Raw genomic sequence first — 19,988 nt, forward strand, 5'->3', positions numbered from 1 at the left:
CCTATCATCCGTGTATATATTCATATATATATATATATATATCCTATCATCCGAGTATATATTCATATATATATATATATATATATATACACACACATCCTATCATTGCCATGATATATATACTCATCTGTATATATATATATATATATATATATATATATATATATATACGGATGAGTATATATATCATGGCAATGATGGGAGCTATGAGCTGATCAGCTACAGAGGATGTAGTATATGGTGGGGAACTCCAGAGAGCAGCGAAACTTGGCCATAATCTATACAAACACATCACTACATGTATGTATGTATTAACCCAGGGGCCTACAAACTTGGTTAGCACTGGCCTGCACTGCAGTTTATGGCGGGTCATGGCCCATCGGACATAGGCCGGTGTGAGGTGGAGATTACACCATTAAGTTAAGTAACGGTTTAGACTTTGTACATATGTACTGTTTGTGTTTTCCTTTTTTTGTTTATTAATGTATAGCTATGGCGTTCTTTTAATTATTGGCAAAGGTCTTCTTAGGCACTTGTGGGTTTTATTATTCTGAAGAAGGTGTAGTTATCTACGCCGAAACCCAGGTTAACACTAGGTACTTATTTCGCAATCGAGGTGGGTTTCTAGTTTTTTAATATATTAACCAACGATTGCTGACGCGCTGCGATGTTGAAGGTTCTTAAAGACCACAAAAGTCCGCATTCGTTGACAAGCTGTGGTTACCAGATACTCTGTGCACTGCTGCCAGTGAGATTTGAGCACAATATGGTTCAAATGGCTCTGAGCCCTATGGGACTTAACTACTGAGGTCATCAGTCCCTTAGAACTTAGAACTACTTAAACATAACTAACCTAAGGACATCACACACATCCATGCCCGAGGCAGGATTCGAACCTGCGACCCTAGCGGTCACGCGGTTCCAAACTGACGCTCTTAGAACCACACGGCCACACCGGCCGGCTGAGCACAATAGAGACATAGCATTAGGTTGTTGAAACGAATGTTCATTTGCAGGAATTGCAGGTGCGACGAATGTGTCAACATTGGTAGCTTACCGCTGAAATGTAACTGTGGTTGTTCGTTCATATTTATCCCAAAAAAAGGGTTGATTATGCCAATTGAAGGGGCAGCGCACCACAATGTGTCTTTCTGGCTGTGTGAGCGGCGTTGATGGAATTTGTGAGGATTATCTTAGTACCACTAACGGTGGTGTTGATTGTTCACGTAACCATTGGGATGAAAATGTGCCTCGCCACTTGTACATTACGAATTTAAGAAGCCTTCATTGTCCTTAATTTTAGTCAACAGTTTGTAATGGTTCTTTATTTGCGAAACCATTACCACCCGCCAACCCTGTTTTTCGATACCGTAGATTAATGAATATTTTTCTACGTAATGTCTCATATTTTTCACTCTATTCAAATTTGGTTTCATTTTTATATGTATGTACCTCGATACTTTGAGATGTTGAAATCGATATAATATCTAGCGTGAATATGTTTGTACTTATTGTTATCTTCGAGGCTGGTTTGTGACTTTTGGCGCGGAAGCGTACAGGGTAGTTAAGTTTTTGTGTTCAATATGAACAGTCTTAACTTTGTGTTGGAAATGAAAAGATGAGTCTGAGTTGTGGACAATGAAAAATGTTGTGAGTTTTATTAAGAGCAGTAACGGCTGCAAAATTGTATGATGAAGTAATGTTTTGAACATCTGAAAGTATTAAAAATTTAATAAATGTGAATTTTTGTGAAAAGTGAGTGTAAAAAATTATTTTCAAGTGACCATTGTTTAAGTAAGTATGAAGCACATTGCAATGAAAAACACAAATCATCAAATTAATTCTGAAAGATTGTCTTTGTAAGTTCTTCAAGTCGGCGTAATTAACATCCGAATGCCTTTTGCACCAACAGCGACAGTCATGCTACCTATACAACATTTTTAATTACGACCCACAGCCAGAGCGAGGTCATTGTTGGATTGCAAATACAAGATAAGTGATATTGTAACCTCCCCGTAAAAATAAAAGAAAATATTTAAATGTGAATAGACATTGTGCTAAGTGTAACCTTCCCACAAAAATATGAAAATGAAAAGAATTGAATAAAATTGCAGATAGTGCCAAATGTTACCTTCCCACAGTAATAAAACTCAATGATAATAAAAATGTGCAAAAAAATGTTAAGTCCCCACAAAATTAACGTTAAGATCAACCTGATAAATTTATATAAGGGCAGCTGTGCTGACCCTCGGCCCTGTGCAATTATTAAATCTGAACAAAAAAAAAACAAAATTCTTACATCAGTAAACTCCCTCAATATCTGCTCTTGTTTTTCGGCACAGCTCCTTGCAATGCTGGCGTATATTTAATTCTGATTCTTGGAGGAAATGCATAGGAAAAATTCTTTAAATGGAAATGATTGCTTTTCTTTAGAAGATTTACTTTATAAAAAAATTATTATTGGGGCAATTCTTCAACAAATTAATTACAATTAACATATTTTATTAGCTGAGCGCAATGCTGCTTCATTACCTTATTAAACAATATACCTCGTCCCGAACCTTGACCAGAGACCCATGTCGACGCCCGCCGACTCATCACACACAACTCCGACAGGCAACTCGCAACTGAACTACATGCTCTCGCGACTCGCTACGTACAACTGTACTCTCGCGCGGTCAAGCGCAGACTAGCAACGATAAATAACTCTCTGGTCAGAGATTCTGTCATGCCTCGCCATCGCTGCTACTGAATACATATGTGTTTCATAACCCCCCACTGGGGGGGGGGGGGGGCAAAAATTTGGCAGCGATGGTGAGTCATTTGGACTTGCCATGAGCAACAAATTTTTTTCTTAACTAATTAACTTTACAATCACAGAATATTCAGATGTAGATCATGAAGTAAATGTGGCGCACATGCACCGAGTACAAAATATATATACAATGAGTACAAAACAAATGACATAAGTGCACACGCACTGAAAAACATAATGGCATAAAATCATGTTGACAAGTGACATAAGTGCACATGCACTGTAGTTCAGAATATATGAGCAAATCAAAATGTACATACAATGAGTAGTAATCATGTTAGAAAATGACAAAAGTGCACACACACTGAAATTCAGAATATTTCAGCAAATCGAAAAAAATGTATAGACCATGAATATAAATCATGTTAGCAAAAATAATTTTCACTATGTTACAAGAATTAGGATAGGAAAGGGAAGGATTGCATCATGGTTGTAGCACTTTAGGTTGCACGCAGCTGCACTGAAAGTCCACATCTTTCCACAGAAGTATAACACCATGTGAGACAATCTGAAGTTCTTTTCCCAGAAGTGTTTATCAGCGTAGCCAAGACACTGAAATGTCGTAGTAATATTCCATGTTATCATTTTGGCAGTACATCAGGTACACCAAACAGTGCGACCATAATAACGTCTCCATCGCTCACGGTGGTGGACAGCATGTCATGTCAACACCACGCTCTTACAAGGCACACCAACGTAGAATTAGTGCAAAACCAAATATAGTGCACCATGATCAAGAGGATATATAGGACAAATGGATATTGCAGTAATTCAGGGTAGTCAGGTCAGAAGGTGAATGACATTAAGTCACATACTAGTCTTCATTGGGAATTACATTAGTAGTTTGCGGCATTCATAGCCCAGTTATTGAAAATTTCTGTACCATGTATGTAGTATTACAGAAAAATGTTCATTAATTGATTTACAGACAACATTGTCATTGGTCATTTCAATACCGTAATCAGTAGCGTTGATTTCCCAGTTACAAAGCATAATCAGTAGCATTCATTTCCTTGTTACAAAGCATAATTAGTAGCATTCATTTCCTGGTTACAAAGCATATTCATTTCCTAGTTACAACTATCTCTATACAGTAATCAGTAGCATTCTTTTCCCAGTTACAAAGCATAATCAGTAGCATTCATTTCCTTGTTACAAAGCATTATTAGTAGCATTCATTTCCTTGTTACAAAGCATTATTAGTAGCATTCATTTTCTAGTTACAAAGCGTTATTAATCATTGGTCATTTAAATACAGTAATCATCTCAATACAGTAATCAGTAGCATTCTTTTCCCAGTTACCAAGCATAATCAGTAGCATTCATTTCCTAGTTACAAAGCATTATTAATCATTGGTCATTTAAATACCGTAATCAGTAGCGTTCATTATTCAAGTGACATATTATTCATAGCTGATCAGCATTACTCAGAACTCTCTTAAACTGGTATCATTATTTGGGACTGGTAGTACATTTTTTGTTGTTAGCAATGCATTGCTTTGGGTAATTATAGGGGAAAGCAAGAAAAAAAAATTGCTTCTGGGTTGTTGCTGTAAATGAAAATGTGTAACGTCATTCGTCATAAGTCCGCTGTTGCAAGATTATGAAACCAGTAGAGTATATGTAATCACATTCATAAATGATATAGATTTAATGAACAACTGCTTATAGCACGTTAATCTCATAAATAATTTCTCCTGCGAAAATATATAAAAAATGGATTACTAAGCTGAAAGAAGAAATGCATTTTATGCTGAAAAGTAGTGAACTTCGAATTAACAGGTAGTGAAATGTGTATAAAAATGTGTTCCATAGCTGTCCTTTCCAAAACCTTCCGTCATTATACTATGTAATATAACACCTGCTGTCAAAGCAAACTGCAACAAATACTTGAATAACTATCTATCTATCTATATCCGAATCCTGCTTCAGCTACTGCCGGGTCTGGGTGCTGACTAGTCCTCTCCATTTGGCTCGGTCCTCCCACCACTTTTCTTCCTCCACTTGCTGCCAGGTCACACCTCTCCTTTCAACAGATATACTCACTCCCATTTTCCACCGTGTTCTTGGGCGCCCTCTAGGTCTTTTCCCATCCATCTTTAGTTCTTCCATAATTTTGGGGAGTCTCTGCCCATGCATCCTCTTAACATGCCCATACCATCTTAATCTCTTTCTTTCAATTTCTTCTCTCATACTTTCTTGTTTGAGGTCCTTTCTAATCTCTACATTCCTTACTCTGTCCATTCTTGTTTTTCCCTTAACTGCTCTGAGAAATTTCATTTCCCCTGCTTGCAGTCTGCTCCAGTCCCTTTCTTTCATTGTCCATGTTTCTCCACCATAGGTGACAATAGGGAAGTAATAATTCTTATACATCAGGAGTTTTGCTCTTTCTGAAACTTCATTATTCCAAATCAGATGTTTTATTGTTTGGTAGAAATTGCCTCCCTTCTGTAACCTCCTATTAATTTCGTTAGTTATTCTTCCATCCCTAGATATTTCACTCCCTAAATAAGTGAAACTTTCTACCACTTTGAGGGGTTCTCCATTCAAGGTAATATTTCCATTGATTCCTTTCTCTCTTCCAAATACCATTACTTCACTCTTATCTTTATTTATTCTTAATCCATACCTTTTCATTATTTCCTTCCACGCATCAAGCTGTAACTGTACATCTACCTCTTTATCACCCCATATTACCATATCATCTGCAAAAATCATCTTTTTGTCTTTTTCTTTTACTATATCTTTAACTGCCCTATTCATTCCCTCCATCACAACATTAAAAAGCGCAGGAGATAGAATACTTCCTTGCTTAAGTGCTTGTCTTATTTCGAAGTATTCAGAGTTCCCCAATGGTGTTCTAATTCTACAATTGTGGCCTCTGTACATTGTCTTTATAACATTAATGTATCCATCTTCTATATCTATCTTCTTCAGTTCTTCCCAGAGTCGTTCCCTGTCAACTGAGTCATATGCCTTTTCTATGTCTATAAAAACCATTATCACCCTTTTGTTATACTCCCAACTTTTTTCCATCAGTTGACGGATAGAAAATATCAGGTCGATTGTGCTCCTTCCTTTCCTAAACCCATGCTGTTCTTCACTCAGCTCCTTTTCTATCTTTTCACTTATTCGATTTAGTAAAATTCTTTCAAAAATCTTGACTGTATGACTCATGAGGGTTATTCCTCTGTAGTTTTTACAAAGTCTTTTATTGCCTTTCTTGAAAATGGGAACAATGTCTCCTGTTCTCCAGTCGCCAGGTATTTTACTATTTCTCCACACGCTTGATAGTACTCTATACAGCCACTGCATTCCCACTGGACCTGCTGCTCTTATCATGTCCACTGATACTTCATCAGGTCCTGGGGCTTTCCCCCCATTCATCTTCTTCACAGCTTTTTCCATTTCTTCCTGTGTAATTTGTCCTTGAACAACTACATAGCATAAATACATAACTTCAACAATATCCTCATCTGTAAAGAAAAAACTTCATTATCCATCACTTCATTATCATAACTCCATTATTATCATCACCTGTAAAGAAAAACTTCATTATCCATAGTAGCATATTCTTCATCATTATTCATCAGCATTCATTATCATCTGCAAAAAAGATCACTTCATTACTCATTACATAACTATTCCTTATCTCTAGCATATTTCATCACTAAAACTAAGATGTGCAGTTCTGTCTGACAGCCTGCATCAATCGCCTTGTATTCTGAAAGAAAAAAATAGTTAAGACTGCTATTCTACGATGTGTACAGTATATTCTTGTTAATGCTTGTCAATCCTGATCCATTTACTCTTCATCACGAGGTTTGCATCTTCTTTCGTTCATTCCGAAGATGAAATTCCCATTTCTGTTTAATTTATTTCTTTTACGCATCATTTCTTTCTGAAATTGATGAACAAAGATTAATGTCTTGCATTTACGTCATATACTCACTAAATAATGACTGCTTTATGAGAACATAATTAAGCATACAGCATACCATGACAGAAAACGTAATATGAAAAAAGAGAAAAAAAAGACGGTGTTCAAATGCAAAAATGTGCACAGAATATCACAATGCAGCAGCAAAAAATGTAAAACAGTCACGATCTTGAAATATCATAGGGCAAAAATGTCAAAGTCAACTGGTGTGTGTTATATCTTAATTATTTCACAGTGCATATGAAAACAATCGTACATACATAAAAAAAAATGATGACAAGAATTGTAACCTTCTTTAAGTTCACCTTGTATGTTGTGTAGTTAGTAGAGGCGAGAATTAAAGACTTTAATGGAGAGAGAATTTAATAAAATTAATATGTCACTAGATAACATTGCATAATTATTCATACAATACGTAAGTTTCTCTGGAAAAAATGTGCACAGTCTGATGTGTAACGACAAGAAGAGCGACCTGCTAACCTTACCTTGCCGGGCACTTGCCAAGAAAAAATACGATAATCATCAATAAGTAGTCATGTGAATATAATTGCAGAAATAGTCATAAATGTGTAAATTCATCTAGAAAAATATGCACGGTCTGATGTGTAACGACAAGAAAAGCGACCTGCTAACCTTACCTTGCCGGGCACTTGCCAAGAAAAAATATGATAATCATCAGTAATTAGTCATGTGAATATAATTGCATAAGTGATCATAAAAATTAGTAAATGGCAGCATAGCATGTTAAATCATAATGTGTCTTCATTCAATAAAGGGTTTAATATTGGAGACATGGTGGTTGCCTTTACTTTTTCTGGTTCTCAGAGTTTCGACGTGTACTACATTGGGGTGAGGAATGCTGCGAATCCGATATGGACTTGCGTATAGAAGTTCAAATTTACTGCACTTACCTATTATTCTGCTGGATAAATAGTGTGTACGTACTAATATCTTCTGTCCAATGTGAAAGTCACGGCGTATACAAACCTGTTTTTGCTGTCTTCTCCGGCGCTCTGCGGCACGTTTGATGTTGTTCAGCGCAATGTTAATTATTTCATGGTGTAGTAGTCGACGAGATGTAGGAAAGTTTACTAATTCTGTAATTTTGTTGGGTGGTTCAACATTTTTCAGTATAACAGACGGAGATAGCATAGTGGATTCATTTGGAATGGAATTAATTACATCTTGGAATGAGAATATGTGTGTGTCCCAATCAATATGTCTTTTGTGGCAGTATATTCTACACAGTTTACCAATTTCTTTCATTAATCGTTCACCGGGGTTCGAAGAAGCATGGTACCTGGATATATAGATCGGAGAAATGTTTCTAGTTCGTAACATACGTGTCCATATAGTAGAACGAAATTGTGATCCATTGTCAGAAATTACTTTCAACACATGCCCTACATGAAATAAGAAATGCTTTACAAATGCTTTCGAAACGGTTTTAGCAGTAGCTTTGCGTAACGGAGTGAAAGTAACAAATTTTGAAGTGAGTTCAACAGCGACAAAAATGTAGCAAAAATCTCTATTAGTTCTGGGAATCGGACCAAAAATGTCTACAGCGGCCATATGTCTTAATTTAACAGGTACAATGGGATATAATGGAGGAATATGTGAAGTTGTCTCTGACTTAGCTTTCTGGCAGATTTTACATGACGCTAAAACTCGTCGTATACGTTTCTCCATGTTGGTAAAATAACAGTTCTGTCTCAGTATAAGAAAACATTTTCTAGCTCCGTAATGTGCGTAACTTAAATGAGTGTACCAGATTAATTTGTTAATCAGTTCATCAGGAATGCATAATAACCAATTGTTGCTGTCAGGATGAGAGCGGCGAAACAGAATGTCATTGCGTACAGTGTAATGGTTTCTAATTGTAACATTATTTTTATCTTGCCAAAGGTGTTTAATTTCTTTCCATACGTTGTCTTTATTCTGCTCTTGTGCTATGTCCTGTAATGACGATGAAATGAAATTTTCAAATGCAACTTGTTGAATATACATAACGCTGAAATTTGCTTTGCAGAAGTTTGTTGCGACGTCTTGCTGATTGTTACTGAGAGAAGGAGATAGTGCGTCTGCTGTAACATTTTGTGTTCCGGGAATGTGAACAATTGTAAAATTAAATTCCTGTAAATATAGCTTCCATCTGCTTAATCTGTCGTGAGTGAATTTAGCTGAAAGTAAAAACTGTATCGCTCTGTGGTCTGTGTAGACGGTGGTATGTCTTCCATAAAGAAAGTGCCGAAATCTCGTGAAAGCCCAAACAACACATAATGTTTCCAGTTCTGTGACAGAATAATTACGTTCAGCAGGTGATAAAATGCGACTTGCAAATGCGATGTTTTTAATTATTGTAGAGCCATCTTCTTCAATTTCCTGAAAAATGTGTACGCCTAATGCTGTGTTAGAACTGTCGGTGGCAATAGAAAAATTTTTGGTAAGATCTGGGTGCGATAAAAGTGGTGCATTCAACAAAGCTTGTTTCAATTAACATTCTCGTGAACAAGATTCTGTGTGTCAAAAGTACTGCTTACGTTATTGGAATATACAACCTGTACTGTATCTAGTCAAACTCTATCTGATGTGTTATTATTTTCGGGAGGATGCTGTGACATTTCAACTATTTGTACTGTTCTGTTATTTCTTCCAGACGTATTATGCACTGGATGATACCTACTGTCTGGCTCATTCATGAGAATATGTTGTTACTGATCATTCTGTTGCTGGTAGGACCGACTGTTATTAAACGTACGCTGAAAATGTGCTCATTATTTTTACGTCTGTCATGATAGTCATTTGTATACGGTACATTACGATAGGAATTGAAATAGTGTGTCTTCTGTACTCACTGATTTCCTTCTTGCTGTGCGTTACTATTTGTTGGGACTGAGACTATACGTGCACGCGGCGAAACATTAAAGTTTGGTTGACCTTGTAGACTGCATTGTTGGTTAGGTATGCTAACCGGCTGGCTTTGATGCTGTTGTGGAGAAAAACCTCTATTGTTACCAAAATGTTGTTTGCTGTTGCTGATAATTTTGACGATTGCTGAAAACGTGGTACATACTGATGATTAAAATTTTATCTGTTGTTAAAATTACGTTAGTACTTCTGGAGTGTCTAATGAAAATTGTCACTTTCGGGTAAAATTTGTCAAATCAGGTTTTCTTTAGTCATTCTTAATCCTAGATAGAGCAATAGTTGAAGAGCTGTTTTGATAGATATAAAGGATAGTAGAAGAGAAGGCAGCAGTGCAGAAAACTAAAGATGAAACAGCACTACTACAGCTCGGGGCCCTATGCACGCTACGGCACATATTCATTAAAGCGTAATGAATCCCCTGAGGTTAATCACGCACTGCAAATAAATTTTAGCTTTTGTGTTACAGGCAATGGCGGTAAAAATTCAGAAACAAATTGCTGTATCCAGTCCAAAGCTAGTTTCTGCATTACAGGTAATAGCGGTGAAAGTACAAAAATAAATTGACGTATCCAGTTCAAAGCGTGTACCTGTGCTCTGTCATTATTAAATTCCTTAGTTTTTCTTACGGATAAAAATTGCTCGTAATCTACGTTCTCGTCACTGAATTTGAGAACACGTTCAGGTTTGTGTGAGAATCTGTTTGTCTGTGTCATTTCGGATTTCAAGTTACGTAGCTTTTCAGATTTTAAGTCGCGTACCTTTTCAGATTTTAAGTCGCGTATTCTCTGTAAATTGCTTAAGTTACACTGGCTGTACGACCGTGACAAATGTTCTGAATGGCGCGTATACTGTGACGCGTTAGTAACTGAAACATTTTTCATTTCTGTTACTTTAATACTTTCGTCAATTTGGTTGTTCTGCTGTTCACATTTCTTATCGACTTCCGTATTCACAGTGTGTGAAAGTTCTGGTGACTTTAAATTAAACTCGTCGTGTACCTGTGCTCTGTCATTTTCGAATACTTTAGATTTTCTTACGGATAAGAATTGCTCGTGATCAACGTTATCGTCTCTCAACGTGTGAACAGGTTCACAATTGCATAAGAATTTATTTGTCTCTGTCACTTCGTATTCTAAGTCACGTAGTTTGTGTAAATTGCCTAAATGACACTGGCTATTTGAGTGTGACAAATACTCGCAACGTGGCGTATTCTGAGACGTATTAGTGACTGAAACACTTTTCATTTCTGTCACTTTAACACGTTCGTAAATTTGGTTGTTTTGTCGTTCAAATTTACCATCGACTTCCGTATTCAGAGTGTGTGAAATTTCTGGTGACTTTAAATCAAACTTGTCGCGTATCTGTGTTGCGTTTTTAGGACATTGTTCACTGACTGCATTAATTTCGTCTCTACGTGATTCTGTTGTGCCTACACGTGTACTACTTAATTCTTGTGCAACAGTCCCAACTTCTTCATTACTGTTATTAGCACAAGCCTTAGTGCTCTCACGTAATTGTTTTTTAGTATCATAATATTGCGCGGCAATGGCATTAATCTGTTCATCAAGCTGTTCATTCCGTTCACTAAGTTGTTTGATTTTTTTATTAATGTTGTCTTGTTCTTCATTCGACTGTTTATAACTCTTATTAATTAGGTCACGTTGTTTGCGATCGTTTACCTGTATTTCAGTCATTAGTCGTAATACTGCCAGAATTTGATCCAATTTAAAATTAACAACACTATTCTCTGTGCTGTTTAATGGCGTACCTGCGATTGTCATGTTTTCTCTACAGGTAACCATTTGGTTATTCTGTGATTCTTGAAAAGGTTTGCTAATCGGATGTGCACTATTAGTCACCATCTCGGAATTAAATAAATCCAACGCATTCTGACTATACTGTTCGGTTTCATTAGAGAAATTTGTCTGTTCATTACGTAAATCTTCCAAACCGGGTGTGTCAAGCTGGGCAGCGTTCATTGCAACAGAACGCCCCGCGTCATCAATTGTCGTCAGATTAACAGAGGACACAATTGAATTCATCTGTTCATCACTAAGATATAAATCAGCTGACCCTCGGCCCTGTGCAGTTATTAAATCTGAACAAAAAAAACAAAATTCTTACATCAATAAACTCCCTCAATATCTGCTCTTGTTTTTCGGCACAGCTCCGTGCAATGCTGGCGTACATTTAATTCTGATTCTTGGAGGAAATGCATAGGAAAAATTCTTTAAATGGAAATGATTGCTTTTCTTTAGAAGATTTACTTTATAAAAAAATTATTATTGAGGCAATTCTTCAACAAATTAATTACAATTAACATATGTTATTAGCTGAGCGAAATGCTGCTTCATTACCTTATTAAACAATATACCTCGTCCCGAACCTTGACCAGAGACCCATGTCGACGCCCGCCGACTCATCACACACAACTCCGATAGGCAACTCGCAACTGAACTACATGCTCTCTCGAATCGCTACGTACACCTGTACTCTCGCGCGGTCAAGCGCAGACTAGCAACGATAAATAACTCTCTGGTCAGAGATTCTGTCATGCCTCGCCATCGCTGCTAGTGAATACATACGTGTTTCAATATTATTGTTAATTTTCTTTAGTGACTGTAATCAATTGATGTAGCAATCCCTGCCATATTAAAAACCTTTTAGTTGCGCACTAAAAAGACCATACTTCGAGTGCGCGACCTGATAATTTTTGAACTAATTAACTGTTAGTGGAGGTATTGTTATAAGTTCAACAAACAGTCATCTGCTTTTGATAAACACTTTTATGTAATTGTCGTACAGTCTGTATATTGTACGGTTGCAACTTCGAATAATTCCGTAAAATTTTGTGCACACTACAACAGGACATTCCCAATACTGCCGCAATTTGTCTCACAGAACGCTTTTGAGTGTTGGTTACAACATTTTGCACCTCCTGTATTCGCTTCTGTGAGCGACGACTACTGGGCCTTCCTGGCAATGTCAGCTGAAGTGCACTTCCTGTAGCTTCAGAGTTTTTCGCCCATAACCCGACAGCATGGGTCGATGGTCGGTATCATTCTGTAGAAGGTTGAAATGACGACAGTGTTCCCGTCTAGCAGCAGCAACACAGTCGCCGTTTTTGTATAAAGCCTTCGCAGCCACAGCATGTACAGGCCGGCCCGTTCCAGCTCTCCATCTCTGCAAATAGCATACCTACCTGAAACATATGACAAACATTCAGTGTTGCCAGTACCACCATTCCACTTTTAGAGAGTAATAAGCAGTACTTAAGTAAAGATCAAGCAGCGGTTTTCACATTTAGAAATAGCATTTGAATGTTGGTTGTTTGTGAGAAAATCGTTTTATTTAGTCTGAGAAGGAGAAATGACTACCACTCCATCTCGGAATTCGACAGAGGCAAGATCGTGATCTATGGAGACTGCAGTTTTCCGGGCGGGGTGGCCGAGCGGTTCTAGGCACTACATCCTGGAACCGCGAGACCGCTACGGTCGCAGGTTCGAATCCTGCCTCGGGTATGGATGTGTGTGATGTCCTTAGGTTAGTTAGGTGTAAGTAGTTCTAAGTTCTACGGGACTGATGACCTCAGATGTTAAGTCCCACAGTGCTCAGAGCCAGACTGCCGTTTATCGTTATGCGTTACTCCTGTACACGTTGCTCGAAATCCCACGACCGCTACGTGAATCGATGGGTTGAAGAGGGCCGCACTCAACGCCATGCAGTACATCAACGGCCGAACGCGAGCAGATCTGCTGTTCGCTCGGCCTTGTAGGTTACTACAACTACTCCACCCGCATATCTTCAGTCAGGAAAAGGAATGGTTGATCGATTTGAAATGCTGGTCGATATCGGCCGATGCCCCCTTGTAACAGATATTTTACAGTGAAAAACAGACATCGACTTATTTTACAAAATTTATTATGGTTACGCTATGATACGATGAAGCAGGCGAATCGGAATACAGATCTTTGACAAATTAAAGGACAAATGCAAGGCTGCAAAAGTATGTATAACAAGCGGAGCGTTCGATGCTGCCTATAGGAAAATTAAAGAGATTTGTATAAACATCAAGAGCTCAGATGGCAAACCCTTACTCAGCAAAGAAGTGGAAGCTCAAAGCGAGGGCTATACAAGAGAAATGGAAGCAATATGCAAATATAACAGGAACTAAATGAAGCTGAGGTTTGAGAAATGATACTGTGAAAAGAATTTGACAGGTTACTGAAGGACCTAAGTCGAAACAAGACCACTGGAGTAGACAAAAAATGGCTCTGAGCACTATGCGACTTAACTTCTGAGGTCATCAGTCGCCTAGAACTTAGAACTAATTAAACCTAACTAACCTAAGGACATCACACACATCCATACCCGAGGCGGGATCCGAACCTGCGAGTGGAGTAGACAGTATTCCCTCATAATTACTGTGACCCTTGGTACAGATAGCCATGACAAAACTATTCTATCTTGCATGTAAGTTATATGGGACAGGAGAAATACCCTTATATTTCAAAAAGACTGTAATAATACCGATTCAAAAGGAAGTAAGTGCTGACAGGTGTGAATATTACCGAGATAGATATCAATTGACTCAGTCGTGGTTACAAAATATGCTACTGACACAAATTGTTTACAGCAGAGTGGAAAATCTAATAGAAGCCAACCTCAAGGAAGCCCTGTCTGGGTTCTGGAAAAGTCCTCAAACACGCGAGGCAATACTGATCCTACGACTTACCTCAGAAGATAAGTTAAAGAAAGGCAAACCTCCCTTTATAGCAATTGTAGATGCATTGAAGGCTTTAAACAATGTTAAATTGAATACGCGCTTTGAAATGTAGAACGTACCAGCGAAAAAATACGGGGACAGAAAGGTTGATTTACAATTTCTACAGAAACCAGATCCTGCAACGGGCATGGATGTGTGTGATGTCCTTAGGTTAGTTAGGTTGAAGTAGTTCTAGTAAAAGTGAGAACGTGTTGATTCACCACCGCCGCAGTATACGAAGACCTAAGCATAATCTGAGAAGGTAAAGTCGAGAGTTTTACGGGGCTGCCATTTTGTGGTGCTAATATATTATGCTCTTAGAGGGCAAACAGTCGCAGGAACCTACTGCCAAAGCTTGCTGACGAGCTTACGGGAGACTGTCGAGGCGAAGTGTCGCGAGAAGCTGTGCAAGAGGACGGATTTGTTCACAGCGCCCCAGCAGGACACAGTCATGTGTTGCTCCTTCGGGCTATCACATTTTGTCTCGCCATTTACATTCTCCTGACGTGGTACCCAACGACTTATCCCTCTTCCCTCGGATAAAGTAATTATTGAAACTTCCTGGGAGATTAAAAGTGTGTGCACGACCAGGACTAGAACTCGGGACCTTTGCCTTTCAAGGCCAAGTGGTCTACTAACTGAGCTACCCAAACACGACTCAAGACCCATCCTCACAGCTTTACTTCAAGCTCCCAAACTCCACATAAGCTCTCCTCCGAAACTTGCAGAAGTAGCACTCCTGGAAGAAGGGATTTGCGGAGATATGGCTTTGCCATAGCCTGGGGGATGTTCGCAAAATGAAATTTTCACTCTGTAGCAGAGTGAAGCATATTGCAGCCTGGGAGATGTTACCCTCTCTTCCACGAGTGCTAGTTCTGCAAGTTTCGCAGGAGAGCTTCTGTGAAGTTTGGCCGGCCGTTGTGACCGAGCGGTTCTAGGGACTGATGACCTCAGATGTTAAAAGTCCCATAGTGCTGAGAGCCATTTGAACCATTTTTCTGTGAAGTTTGGAAAGTAGGAGACAAGGTACTGGCGGAAGTGAAGCCGTGAGAAGTGGTCGTGAGTCGTGCTGGGGTGGCTCAGTTTGGAGAACTCTTGCCCGCGAATGGCAAAGGTCCCGAGTTCGAGTCTCGATCCGGCACATAGTTTTGATCTGCCTGGAACTTTCATATCAGCGTACATTCCGCTGCAGAATGAAAATTTCTTTCTGGAAATTAATTATTGTGTGGCAGGCATTTCCAGAATAACTATAAGATGATACTCCTGGACAGTAAAAGGCAGAATTCTAAATCAAAGTCTCCGCCATGTCATCCGCCGCTGAGGAAAAATATGACGCAGTGAAAGCTGAATATGTAGACAGGGCTATTTTGTGGAAAACTGACATGGTGAGATTATGGCTGAGTGATAATACAGGTTATTTCTCATAATAAAGTAAACACAGCAACCAGCCACTGTTAATAATGCTATTTATTAGGAACAAGTAGCGCTGTTACCGATTTCGAACTGATAGGTTTATCATCAGACGGCTGTTCACATTTAATTACATGTAGCTTATGCTGTTCACTGATTTTCAAACGCACAGCCGGCCGCGGTGGACGAGCGATTCTAGGCACTTCAGTCCGGAACCACGCGACTGCTACGGTCGCAGGTCCTTAGGGTTAGTTAGGTTTAAGTAGTTCTAAGTTCTAGGGGACTGATGACCTCCGACGTTAAGTCCCATAGTGCTCAGAGCCATTTCAACCGTTTTTTTTTTTTTCGAACGTACAGCATAAATTGTATTTACTTTCACACATGAGCAGTCTGATAATGAACCTGTTGTTTCAGAACCGGTAACGGTGCTATTCATTCTTAATAAATAGCATTACTAACAGTGGCTGCTAGCAGCTGTTACCTTATTGTAAAAAGCAACTTATACGTTGAGACAGACTGTCACCAGCTCTGATGGTCGTGCACCATTGTCCACGTTTCACATCCGCACAAGGCTGCTTCCAAAGGTTTTTATTTCTTCTACTGAACTTAATATCCTTTTCCAAATTACTCCTTTACTGTTTGCTCAATGTATACATTAAATGTTATTGGGGATATGCTAAAATACTTTCTCACTCCCTTCTCCACTGCCGCTTCCCTTTCACGTCTTTCGACTTTTATATCCGGAATCTGGTTTCTGTCTGGGGATTGTCATGATACGCTCAGCTCTCGTCCGTGGTCATTAGAGACCTAAAGAAGTCATCTGAACTGGCTAACACATCGGCAGTGTTTCTGCTGTTGCCTTGGTTCGGTGGGCTTTCTGAATGGTTGTGAGCAGCCGGGAAACCCAGCGGATGGCGACCTTCGTCATGTACCTGATATCGTGCAACCCTTCTCCAGGATCGCCTTGATTTGGATACGCCTATCTTCGAGCACCAACTTCTGCTCTTCAAACTCCCGGTTCGTCTCCGACAGATAGTTGCCACTTCTTTCTTTGTCGTTGAGACTTGTTTCACCACACTGGAAACTTCAGCTCATCATAACCACTGTCTCATATGATGGTGCGTTATTGTCAAACATTGCCCTAAACTGAGCTTGCGTTGTTGTAGCGTTGTTACCCTTCACATGCTGAAAAAGAATTACCAAACGACACACCACGTTTTAAGCAGGGCGAACTATTTTGTTTTGGGTACTCTAGAGGCGTACTGCGATACTGTTTCGCAGGGATTTCAGCGTGTACTACGATTGCAGATATGTACCTGAAAAAAAAACATAAAAAATAAAAAAATAATTAGGTAATTTCATTTTGTGAGATGATAATTAAAACGAAATAACTATCCCTTGCAGGTCAAGGAAATCTTCAATAATTTACATGAAACCACCATAATTTTCACGCTCCTTTCCCTTCTTCATGCACTGAATGACGTCATGCAACTCACTTGGCACTAATTCCAGAATGTCATTATTTTTATTATTAACTATCTGTGATATTTGTTCATGTCTTGAACTATTCAAACATTTAATGACGTCCTGAAGTGCTTGTTCACTGTCATCATTTTTGTAGGACACTGTGTCATCTGCCATCTTAACTCAAGGAATCTCTTGTTTACCCAACTCAAGTATCTCTTTTCTTCCTAGTCACATTATTTTCAAGTCGTTCACTTACGAAATTTTTAATGTATCTTCTAACTTCCTCACAAAGACATTTCTTCTTCTAATTATATATAAGATATTCTCGTATTTCAAGCATTGTGAAGTGATTAACTGCTCACTACCTTTCCGCTCCTGTGATTGGGGAGGTGAAGCGGGCGCGGCGATAGCGTCACCAGAACGTTACCATACACGGTGCGGAACTGAGCACCAGCGACGTCACTAGCGACGGCTCGGCTGTAAAAGCATGGCAGCGATATTCGCGACAGTGAATCACTTGGCAGAGGTAGAGGAGATTTCTGTCGAAAGCTCGTGATTAGTTAACTACTTGTCGCTGCTTGAAAACCGAGAATGTTTAAGTAATGTATATTGCCATGAGAGCGTGCATTCGTACATTTCTTCTTCTTCTTCTTCTTCTTTCTACTAGTGTTAAATCTTTGTGTGTTACTTCTTCTTGTTCAGTGCCTCTACTGTCTGTGGTTATTTCCACCTCTTTCTTGGTATCCCAACTTATCTTTTCCCTATTGATCGATAATTCATTGTTATTTTAGGCACACTATTTTCATTCAGTCTTGCCACATAATCTCTCCATTTAGTTCTGTACTCCTTGAAGTATTCATTTGTACTTTTAACGTCATACCAAACAGGACAATTCCGATTAGTTTTACTTGGGGTAATTATTACCATACAGGCTCAGAGCAACGACGAGTGGCTATAATACAGTATGCAGTAAACAGTTTCACTTTCATATTACGAAGTACCTACAGCTGGTTTCGATAGTACGTTATCAAAATTCAAATAGTGATGAAGTCACCACTATCTGGAACTTGATAATGGGTGATTCCCACACGAAACCGGTAGTTGGTAAATTTTAATGTGGAATTGAGACTATATACTAGATATCTATCTATCACTTGTGCCTTTTTCCCGTGGTTACACAGGGTCAGCATGGTTAATCGGATTTGGCAAGGTTAGTTTAAGGGATGGCTGGATGCCCTTCCTGCTGCCACGCCGTACCCCCTCGAGATGGAATTAGTGTACCCCAACCGTGTGTGATTAGTGTAACCCATGGAAAAGTGCGAATGTGGTCAGGTGTCTATGAGCTGTGTAACTGAGGCGGGACATGGGGACCAGCCCGGTATTCACCAAGTGGGATGTGGAAAACCGCCTACAAACCACATCCAGACTGGCCAGCACACCGGCCGTCGTCGTTAATCCGCCAGGCGGATTCTATTCAGGGCTGGCGCGCCTACCTGAGTCCAGGAAGAAGCGCGTTTAGTGCTCTCGGCTAACCTGGCAGGTCAGACTGTGTACTAGATATACTGTTAACTTATTCCTACAGTACATCAAGGATGCTCTGAGTATTTAGATTTGGGGAAAACCACCACTATATTCATCCATCGTGGATTACAGGGTTCTAATGCGTCGAGAACTGTAATAGAGGGTAGGGAGGGGCGAGCTTGGTGCAGTGAATCATCATTTCAGTGTTGGACAACAACAATTGTTGATGAGCAGCTGTACCATCCAGAATCATCTACTGGCTTTGGGGTACGTCATCTGGACTTATGAATTGCGGTTCATGTTGGATCCTGTCAATAGCAAGGGTAGGAATACATCTAAAGCCACATTAGATGATGCACTCCATTTGCCAACAGGGCTCCGTTCAGACCGATGGTGATAGTGTTCATATGTGACATATACTATACATAAAACTGTATAAGATAGTGCGTCTGAGTCGTCTATCCAAGTATGTGGAACCGTTTGTTTGGATACAGCTGCCTGTAGGAGATACGTACCTTCAGCACGATAATGCATAACTCATCGTTCCAGAAATGAATCAGTGTGATTTGAGGAACACTCCACAGCCATGAATACACTTGTGTGCGCATCCTCCCTCCTCCAGGTCACATGACTTCAGTCTTATTGAGCACATCTGGGTCACTGTCGAATGAGAGAATGTGATGCATCCATCTGCGAAACTACTGCTGGTGTAGGACGAAATGTTTCAGCAGTGCAAAGGGGGTGTGCAGAATGATGGTGTATGGAACGACGTCACTGAGGACAGGAATGACATCACATAGTGTTTGTGGACGAATCCAGGTACTGGTTGTGTTAAAATCATGGCCGCAGTTTGGTTCGCCGCAGACAGTGGGAGCGGAATCACAGTGGCTACATTCGCACAAGTGACAACTCAAGGCTTTATGGCGTGGAATGCTATTTGGTACAACCACAAATAACAGTTTGTCCATGTCCAGCTTCACTGTAACTAATGTGACGTACGTGAATGACATCCTGCGACCCATAACCATATCCTTTCCGCACAACACCCGAGACGCCATTTTTCAGCAAGCCAATGCACGATCACATGTTGCTGCATGAACATGTGCCTTTCTGGTGTCACAGGATGTAAACCTCTTGTCCTG

The sequence above is a fragment of the Schistocerca cancellata genome, chromosome 5 (genome assembly GCF_023864275.1).
Source record: "Schistocerca cancellata isolate TAMUIC-IGC-003103 chromosome 5, iqSchCanc2.1, whole genome shotgun sequence".
Lineage (NCBI taxonomy): Eukaryota > Metazoa > Arthropoda > Insecta > Orthoptera > Acrididae > Schistocerca > Schistocerca cancellata.